Consider the following 10,246-nt stretch of genomic DNA (forward strand, 5'->3'; position numbering starts at 1 on the left):
CTCACGTGCCATAGCGAGAAGCTCAGTGGGGAATCCTGGTGCCTGCAGGGCTTGTCCACTCATGTCCCCACGCAGGGCACCACTGAATGACATCCAGGTTCAGCAGCGTTGTCGGGGGTGCTCAATAAAATGCTTTGTTTGTTTCAGAAGGATGAATAACCAAGTCAAATTAATGATTTCAGCAAAGTTGGAAACAAATTTTGGTTAATTACAATCTAAGGAAAAACTATAACCTGTCAGGTTATACTTACAGTAATGAGTCCTAAAATTCAACTTACTATAGAGAAGGTATCCAAGTGAAGAGTCAAATGTACCTTGTTCTGTGGGGGCTTTAGAAACAGCACTGTGGGAAACCTGTCCTGTAGCTACAGGTATGCAAACGCCTAACTGAATTATCTAGGATTTACTGATGTAGCAGTTGCTCTTTAATTTGCCGTAAGAAATAGTTGTGTTTAAACTAGTTCTTTGAAAGCTTTCAAACGTTCTTTTTTGAAAGCAAAGCAGAAACAGATTTATTTGCTCTCTATAAATAAAGCTATGGTGAACTAGCAATACCCTGAGGATAAGTGGAATACTTCCAAAGGCTTCAAAACAGGTAACTAAGAAAAGCAAGCCTATTGTCAGGAAGCTGACATTCACTACAAGAGCTCAGAAACGCCTTTCAAACATTTTAGGAATCCACAAACAAAAATTAAAACTGCCTTTATGTAACAGTATGTCACACTATCTTTAAAACCAAATCTGACTGAAAGCATTCTTGTTTTCTCCGCTGTTGCAACTGTTTTGTATCCTTCCAGTAAGAAAAACCCAGCAATGGTCTCTGTGGAATGCGATCAGCGTAACGGAACTTCCCAGACGGTGCAATTGCTCTGTACCAACGCCAATTTTCATCCGTATCACTGAGGTCAAGAAGAAGCACGAGAAAGGTACGTTGAGGAGAGATTAAAGCCAATCTAGAAGGTCTCTGTTTTTCACCCATGATTCAGGGCAAACTTCTCACCTCATTCCTGATATCAGCAAAGGGATTGCATAATGTTAGCGCTTTTAATCTAAGTAGTAAATCAGTATTTGGAGCCTTGTGGGTTGTTTATTTATATTAGGAGCAGTGACTGGTGAAATCAACTATTTCTTTGATGCAATCCTGTTTCTTCACAGAATGTACAGTTAGAATCAAAACAACAGAAAACAAATTTTGTACACAAACTTTGCCATTATGTAGCAAGCACACTCCAGAAAAAGTTGCCTCAGTTTTGTCTCAGGCTGGTAAAGTTTTAATGTGTTCCTTTTTCTTTTTTTTTTTTTTTTAAATGGTATTTCTGCTACTTCTCAATAAAATTAGAGCACATCATAAAAAAAAAGCTGAAGCATGTCAGACCTCCACATTAGCTCTGCTCATCAGGAGTAACATACTTTTGTTCACTCTAGATCTTTTTAAACTGACTCTCAGGTTTTAAAAGAACACACAACAAAAACAACATAGCAGTCACTCATACACATTTGGTGACACAAAGGATTATTGATCTCTCCAAAGAAGTGCATTTCAAGGAGGAATTTCAAGTGGGGGGGAATTGAGGGATGGCCTGTTGAATAAAGGGCAGCGTTTTAAGGGAAGGGGCCTACTTCCAAATGTATGAATTGTTTTGTTCTCTGATGCTTTTTGTTCAAGCTAGTTCCATTCCCTTCTCACTCTTATACATGAAACCAGATTGGAAAATTATCTGCAAATCTGTTTATAATAGTTGCCATAAAATAACCGGTTTCTGTATTTTACATAAAGAATAAAAAAATCCGTATCACATCTAGTATCTACAGCCAACATACTGGGCCTTTTGGGGAAGGAGAAGGGGGAAGGTAGAGACAAAGTTTGATAGGTCTTCTGAACTAAAAACCTTTAATCAATTTTGGTACCCGGATCTACACAGATACGACTTCTCATTCTGAGTCATTATGTAGAAGAACGTACAGCAACTTGCAAGCGGTGAACATATACTTGCATTACGTAATTAAATCTTTGTTTTAAGCCATATTCCATGCATGAAACAGAAACATGTACCTGCTTGCAGACATAACATTTGTATTCTGTAAAAACATCACATTCATTACCTGCTCAGATCCCTGCAGAGCTTAGAGCTACTTTCTTTTCCAGAGGTAATGCCTGACAGTAACCTTCTGCCTGCTCAGGCAGCAAGAGAGACAACTTATTGTAGTATTACCCAGATACCTACTATGCCCCACAACACCTAAATATCGGCAGCATTTCAGAGACTGCGATACACTCAATTAATTCATCAGACACAGGGGGCTGCATTACACATCAATATGTACAGCCCAGTAGGCTTCAAGATACCATGGCTATGATAGCACACATACTCACGTTTTTGTGCTTGGATTTTGCTTCTTTCAGGCAAGCGGGCACCTCGTTATTTAATGATCTTGGGCCCAATCAGCACTTCATAGGCAGTACCACTGAGATTGGTAGGTTTGCACACTACCTAAAGTCAAAGGAGAATGCAGTTTCAATGTTGTCTTACTGTACAGTTTATGACAAAACTGAAAAGCCCCGTCGGGAGCAGAGCTTCAGAGTATTAGATCCTAAATAGGATGCTATACGGACATGGAATTCCTGACTGAAGAATATACATTTTAAGAAAGGAAAGCAGTATTGACGGAGATATTTCTGATCTATACCGCAGTAAATCTAGGGAAAGATCTGGCACTCTAATTTTGTTGGTGCAAACAGTTACATGTCTTGTTAGCAGAACATATGCAACTGTACAATCGTTAGATCGCTGTACAAAGCAAAGTACCTAAAAATGATTTTCTGGACTTTAGAGGGAACTTTGAACAGTTGTTACAAGGAGGACTTTGAGTAGTTCTCACGTAATGAAATACCTCTAGTGCTGCCTAGAGACGTTCAAAAGAAAGAAAATAAAATGCTATAAAAATGGAATGTTTTCTTAATTTTTCACAAGATCCAGTCTAAAGTGCACAACCAGAGTTAGCAATAGCCACAACAGACCCATTAGATTAGGATAGATTATGGCTAAAAATATGGCTAAAATGATGGCTAAATAATTGTCGTCTTCTGGTCCATTCCACACTCTTCTTACCGGGTTCTCTTGAATCTTACAATTTCCTTTAAGGGAATCATAACATTTTAAACACTATGATGCCCTAATTTAGTATGAAACCATCTGGGGAATTCATTAGAGCAAAGACTAAAATTCAGTGAGGACCTTGACCTCAATAGTTTTTCTATTTACATATGCCATGGCAGAAGTTTGTCTTGACAGAAACAGCAAGGCCAACCTCCCAAATGATACTTTTTTCCACAATTAATTTTTTTTATTTAGAACCTAGATAGCAAAAAAAATTACTTGTTCACCTTAACTTTGTTCCAGTTTGTCATCTGAGCTCAATTTTTACTCGATTAAAAAAATAACGCGAGTCCTAATCATGTATGTCTGTGGGCTGGCTACCACTTCAGGTACATTTCTGTAGAATATGTAACAGGCAAGTACAAACAATATCTTCTGTTGTACTTCCACACAAATCGTTCTCACAGGGAGCCATTGCATGTGCACCTATTCCTCCGAATTTGTAATGCGAGCAGTAATGTTGGTAAGATTAGAATGACTCAACTTATTGCTTATCTGTTTGTAGTCATTCCTGTAAGTTTTGGAGGCAAATACACATCAGTAGATTTGCATGAAGGACAGACATAATCTTGTGTCCAAAACATGTTTTGGTGCATGAAGGAATACTTACTTATTTTAGAATAACTGGCTTCCTACGTAACAATTTAACTATTACACAAAGATTAAATGGCGTGTTTCTTTGTTTATTGATGTTTCATTTCTTAAAGCAAAAAACATAAATCAACTCATAGTTCTTAACACTGACAGACTATGAGCTCTTTTCTATACTTATTCATGTAAAATCACATCTAAGAGTAATTTCTGAAAATTATTTGGTGATAAATTGGCAATCTACTTATGCAAGTCTTATAAAATCTCCTTGTTATTGTGAACTCCCTTGTGTGATTTTTTTAAACAAACTGTAAATGACTCTTGGAACATCTGTTTCTATGATTATATATCCCTATAAGAATCGGTGCAAACCAATCCTGCTTTCATCAGGTCTACTTTTTATTCAAGAGATCGCTGTGCCCAGAAGGTGAAATTCTGAAGTCACAGCACAAAACTCCAGCCCAAGGACAGAAGTATTATATATGCTTTAAAGCAGCTAGGTAGCCTTCCAGTCTTAAAATATTCTACACATCCTGTCTAAATTACAGCAAGCTGCCAGTCTGCCCTGACATGCTCCAGCAGTTCTGCTTCAGCTTGTTCCTGAACTTGTAAGGGCATCCTCACAAGACAGTCTTGCAGCTTCCATCCTTTCTGTCATGATTTACAAGATGGAGTACCTGTAAGAATCTCATTTATCCAGCTTGTCAAAATGTCAGGATTTTGCTGGAATTCAAATGATTTTATTTTCATTCTGTCTTTGCAGCAAAACTTTCCATCGTATCTTGTTTTCTCTAGCACAGCCTCTTTCTTCAGAGGCCGATTGATCACTGCATTGTTTCCCATCAGTCCAGCAGAATCGCCTCCATAGCACTGTGGACCATTGAAAAAAGAACACAAATTCCAGGAGAAGAACCTTTTAAAATGTTATTTATGGGCAGTTTGCAGTAGTGGTACAGACCGCCCCCTCAGCAATTTTTCATATTACACCGAACAATGTAATAAATATGTATGATTTTTTTTTTCTTGGTCACCTTTTTCAGACCCCTTAGAAGTCACCCACAAAACACTCCCCACATACACTTTTATCTCTCCCATCCACATTTGTCTATACAGGCTCTTGCTTACATGGACAAAGATGCCAGAGTAACAAGTTCCTACATTCTTAGTAGTGTTTTTCAGTCAACAAGTCAACAACCACTTTGCGTAGTAGCCTCACTGTCAAAATCTTTGGGTCTAAATTGATCTGTTTCCATTCCTAAATGTTTGTGGTACACAAAATATCTATCCATAAAAAACCAGAAATGACGTACAAAGATGAGAAGTACACCTTAACGCAGAATCTTTCAAAAAGATACTTGAATTCTTACCTTAAAAAGTACTTCCCATGTGATCAAGGATTTGACTCGACACTCAGATCTGTAAAGTACAAGCACTTTTAATGACAAGTCCAGGCGAACTTCAATCTTTAACACTGTGGTGAAGTTAACAACACCGTGACTGTTCTAAACGCTTGCACTTGTGACATTGATTTCCCTTTTGCCATTAAAACAGAAGAGAAATCTACTTACACCATCAGTTTGTCATATCAGTAGCTGCTACCTACTTGTACACGTTGTTCCTCGGGTTTACAAGTAACGTCATATATGCAAGAAATATTAATAGAATATGCTTCATTTACACAATACTTCTCATGACTATGCTTTCATTTCTGTCAGTAGTTCTATTACAAGTTGATTCCTGGAGTCAATTATTTAATTTATTCACATGACACTATATATGCAAATTGTTTGCAGAAATAATTGTTATTGTTGTAGTAGTTGTAGAAGAAGTAAATGCTTGTGAATGAAACCTGGCTCCAAATATTAGCAGACTGGAGTCGGGGTGAGGAATGGCTGCGTTCTGAGGTGTTCTCTGCTCCTGCTGGTCTTGCACTCAGAATTCAAAACTGCCTGAAAGCAGACACCGTTACATTATCTGTGACGATATCTGGCTCCAAAGGCCAGATCAGATATCAGCATTACACACAGCTGACAAATACCACGGTAACAGTTTCTTTTTGTTCAGATGAATAGTATCACTTACAGACCTATTTTCTTGCTGGACAACGATAGTGAAGAAAGATGATGCTGGGGGAGTTTCAGCTTTAGCCCATGTCGCCTAGATAATTTAACTTCTTCATTAATAGACAATAGAAGCATCTTCAAATAAAAGACTTGTAGCAGTTTGAAAAAATTAGAAGGTAGTGCAAAAATAGGCAGGGTAACAAAAGGTACATTATATTCACTAGACAAATAGCCTGAGCAATTCCATCTCTTACCAAGTTTTTGAATATTATTTTCATGACTTCTTCCAACTTTATCACTCGGCCTAACAAGAGATGTTACTCTTCACAAACTTTGCCTTGCTTATCTCCCGATTATCAAGGCTACAAACAGCGCTATGGCTATTTTTTCTTTAAGCATTCTTGGTCAGTATTTACAGTAACACCCTTCAGGAGAAAAGTCAAGAGTAGCATAAGTCTAAGTTTAGGACAATGGAGCATGGCAGTGGTAGCACCTTTCCTCTTCACAGTTTAAGTATCAGTTAGTTCTGCTTGCAGAGGTTGTTAAGCAAGCTCTGAAAATCGCCAGTGCAGAGTATGTAGTGAAGGACTGTGTGCTAGTTCTCAGAATTTAAAGGGTTACTTAAAACAAAGCAGATATATTTCTAAGACAAGTTTTCACACTGGATTTATGTATGTTATGGTAAGCTCTGAACTCCCAAAATACCAGCTACATCTGTCTTGGGCTGGTGTAGTAAGTTCATTCCTTCTTATGAGCAAATTTCTCATACTAAAAAGTAAATTCTGTAATTTGGAGACTTACAAAGCACATAAATAGAACATAATTTCGCTCTTTCCCCTTTTTATCTCTGCTGTGTATCAAAGTTTGGTTTATATCTGAACACACTACCTTATAAAGTCATTGACTATTTCTTTTTCTTACAAATCCAGCCTGCAATCTGCTTCCACTGAACTTAACTGCAAACTTACAGTACCGTCACAGGGAATGTGTTTTGTGTCCATGTTCACCAGAGCAGACCTGGCTGGCTGGGAGAAGGGGGCAGACTATCCCCCCCAGACATCCCACAAGCTTTGCAACGCTTTTTGTGCAGTTGGAGTGCAAACAGTTGATTTTAAATGTTACAGAAGTGTTAAAACACCTTAAGCAGAAAGCTTGTCAAGGCAATCAATCAGGAAAGACCACGATTCAGCAGTCAGCTCCAGACCAGGGCTCTTCCTGTGCAGGACAGAAGAAGTCACATTGTCCAATGACAGAAGAAACTACTTGTTTATACTGACACAATACCAGCATCCCTGTTTTTTTTTGTTTGTTCATTTTTCAATGAACTCCAGAAAAAGCAAGCGTTAGCTAGAGATCATGGGTAAAGGAGAAAAAGAAAAGGAAGTCCAGCAATGTCTTGTTAGATTAAAAACCTCCAAATATATATAAATAACCTATAAATAAAGGATCAGAACGGGTGTTTTAGGCTCCCATCCCATGAAAGCACCACTGGAAACAGGTCTGAGCCCACAGCCATACACAGCACAGCCATACTCTGAAAGGACTTGCATTTGGACTACTATCAGCGAGTAAATGTGAATGTCAAATCACTAGAGTCTATTTCCAGATATGTTAATGGGAAATATTTTGGAAAACAGTACCTGGAGGATCTGTAAGATACAGACATAGTTTTTAGGTAGTATGTATGTATGTTGGATAGACTTTGCAACCTACATTTCATTTATCTTTCCATAGTATAAACCAATCTTTATTCATCTGGAATTCTGGCGTCATGTTTGACTCCTAAGAAACTTTCACTCAATGATTCATTCTTTGCGACACGGAACCTTTGTGTTAGATAGGCTGGCTTACTTTCAAAAATACCTGTTAATCTAGCCAAGTGGGGGGTTATTCCCTAACATTAAACCATGCAATTCATATTCCCCTGGGAAGCAATACCAAAGAAATGAAAGAGCAGAGAACTTCCAGATTCAACTTCCTCTTGTCACAGATGGCAAATGTAGATTGCTTTCAGATTTTGATCCCTGTTATGTTACCCGTTAAGGGGGAGAAAAGGAATGCGGGCAGTAACAACACCATGCTTTAATGAGCTGTGAGTGTAGTGATTGGCATCAGTAACCTCCAAGTTCTGCCACTAAAATAAACTGCTTATCCTTTCAATTTAGGGGTACCGGTAGCTCAAAGATGCTGTGAAAATTAAGTAGGTAATGTTAATAATACAATTTAAAGATGCACAAAGTGGTTATTACAACATGGACTGGGGAGAAGACCCATTCTTGTGAATTTCTTACACAGTTGATCACGTAGCCTTATTTTACTTGTAATACTTTGAAGGGCAAATTTGAAACATTTCTGATGACTGAAAGTGGAGTGACATTGCTGACATGGCTGAACACTACAGAACTGCAGTAGCTGTCCATTCTGTTTTCAGTTGGTTTTTGTCTCATTTGATTTGATTGTAGTTACGTGCCCTTCCGGTACCAGTCCGAATGATACTAGCATAAACTGCGCTACTGAGTTTTGCTCTTCTCTTAATATCTTCGTTCAGTCTATCCCAAGTAGTACTGATGGCAGCCAAACATTTAACTATATGTTTTCACAACAGTGCCTGCAATACCTTGTAATTCCAGGTACCATCTTTTATTTAAATGCTTCTCAGTATTAGCCCATGAAGCACAGAGAATGTAGAAATATTGAAACACATCTGACTTTTGTAACACAATTAGGAAGTCTGAAACTTCAACTTGAGCATTTGACACAATGCTGCTGGAGAGTAGAGAATTACAAGCTACATCCTTATTCAATGTTACGCTGACATTCATTTCCTTCCTAGAAACGGTTGACCACAGGAGAGGAAGCCTATAGACTGAAATATTGCTATGCAGAATAAACAATTACTCCTATGAACAGCTGGTCTAATGAAGCCTACCTACTTTTTTTTAAATAGATTTGAATTCCTAGCTCTTTTTCTTCCATGGATTCCTTGTTTAATACGGACTGACCTCTCATTGCACAACCTGTGCTGTTAATATGAAAGATCGTTCAACATTATTCAACATTTCCATGATAAACCAGGTTGCCATGTGACTCTGCACATGCAAATCCCGTATACCTGAAATTTTGACTCAATATCAAATTCTTTTCAAAAAAGCAAACTGATCTCAAGTTTAAAAACACTCTCAGGCCTTTAACTAGCTAAGTCATATGTAGCTGTTTACACTGTTGTACAGAAGTTATCTGATGAACTTCAGCCCATGCACAGGGTTGAAAACAACAAAAAGCTTATAAGGTGGGATACCTTTTCCTCGTAGAGCTTTTATAGTGAAGTCTTGGGTCAGTCCTAGTTATCTTGTGAAAGAAGCTTTGTCCAATGCCTCGGGTAGGAATTTCAGATGGGAAAAAACTAAAGTACCAGTCTCCTTGTTCAAATTTACTCACAAAATTAGATTTATAATCAATGTTACTGTTTCTTCCTTTTCCCCCTATTAATCATTTCAAATGTTAAATACTTTTATACACCTCTCCAATATGTTACAACAGCACTTGAAATGCATATAGTACTTGCAGTATAGGGGAAGCACTACAAACAGAAATGACACTCTAATTTATAAACATCTGCTTTTACTTCTGCTACGCATTCAGTGATAAACCTACCAATTGATTTATGAGACTTCTATCCAATTTTCTCTTTTTTACATAGTAAAAACAGCAAATGCTACCTCAATGCAATTCCTATTACGTTACACTCCATGCACAAAATTTAGGAACTTTCAGAATTCATCTTGCAAATAGACATAATTAAACCTGGGGAAGCTATCACACAAAGCAAAGGAACAAGGACAGATATTTCCACAAAAACAAGACTCTGTGAGAACTCGATCAGGCACTTAATGAGCTTCCATTGACTTCAGCAGCATAGAGCTCTGTCCTTACAAAGAGGCCAGCAACTTAGATGACTGAAATATTATTAAATATTATCAAATTAATCTCCAGTATGACCCCACTGACTTCTCTGGTGCTACACTGGGCACAAGTCTGGCCCACGTGCAATAGAAAGTGTCAGCACAAACGTAAGGGAGTTCAGGAAAAATGGTAGAGGATTTGTGATGAACAGGAGGCTTAAACAGTTTTAAACCAACAACCCAAGATTTAACTTTAGACTAATTATTTTTCTTTGGTGTAACTTAATGGCAATTCCTCTTAATACTGGATTAAAAAGTTTAAAATAAGCAAGCCATATTCAATACCACGGGAGGTCTACAGTAATAATACCAATTAAGCCTAATAATCTCATAAGTCTGTAGCTCTATGACATTCCCCTGGCTGTTAGGTGATAACTTTAGTCAAATACTGAAATGTGCGATTCAGGCCAATAAATAAATAATTTTAGCAGAGCAAGATTGAAATGCCTGCCATTGGCCCAAAATAATCATA

This window comes from Aptenodytes patagonicus, chromosome 9 (genome assembly GCF_965638725.1).
Source record: "Aptenodytes patagonicus chromosome 9, bAptPat1.pri.cur, whole genome shotgun sequence".
In the NCBI taxonomy this organism is placed as follows: domain Eukaryota; kingdom Metazoa; phylum Chordata; class Aves; order Sphenisciformes; family Spheniscidae; genus Aptenodytes; species Aptenodytes patagonicus.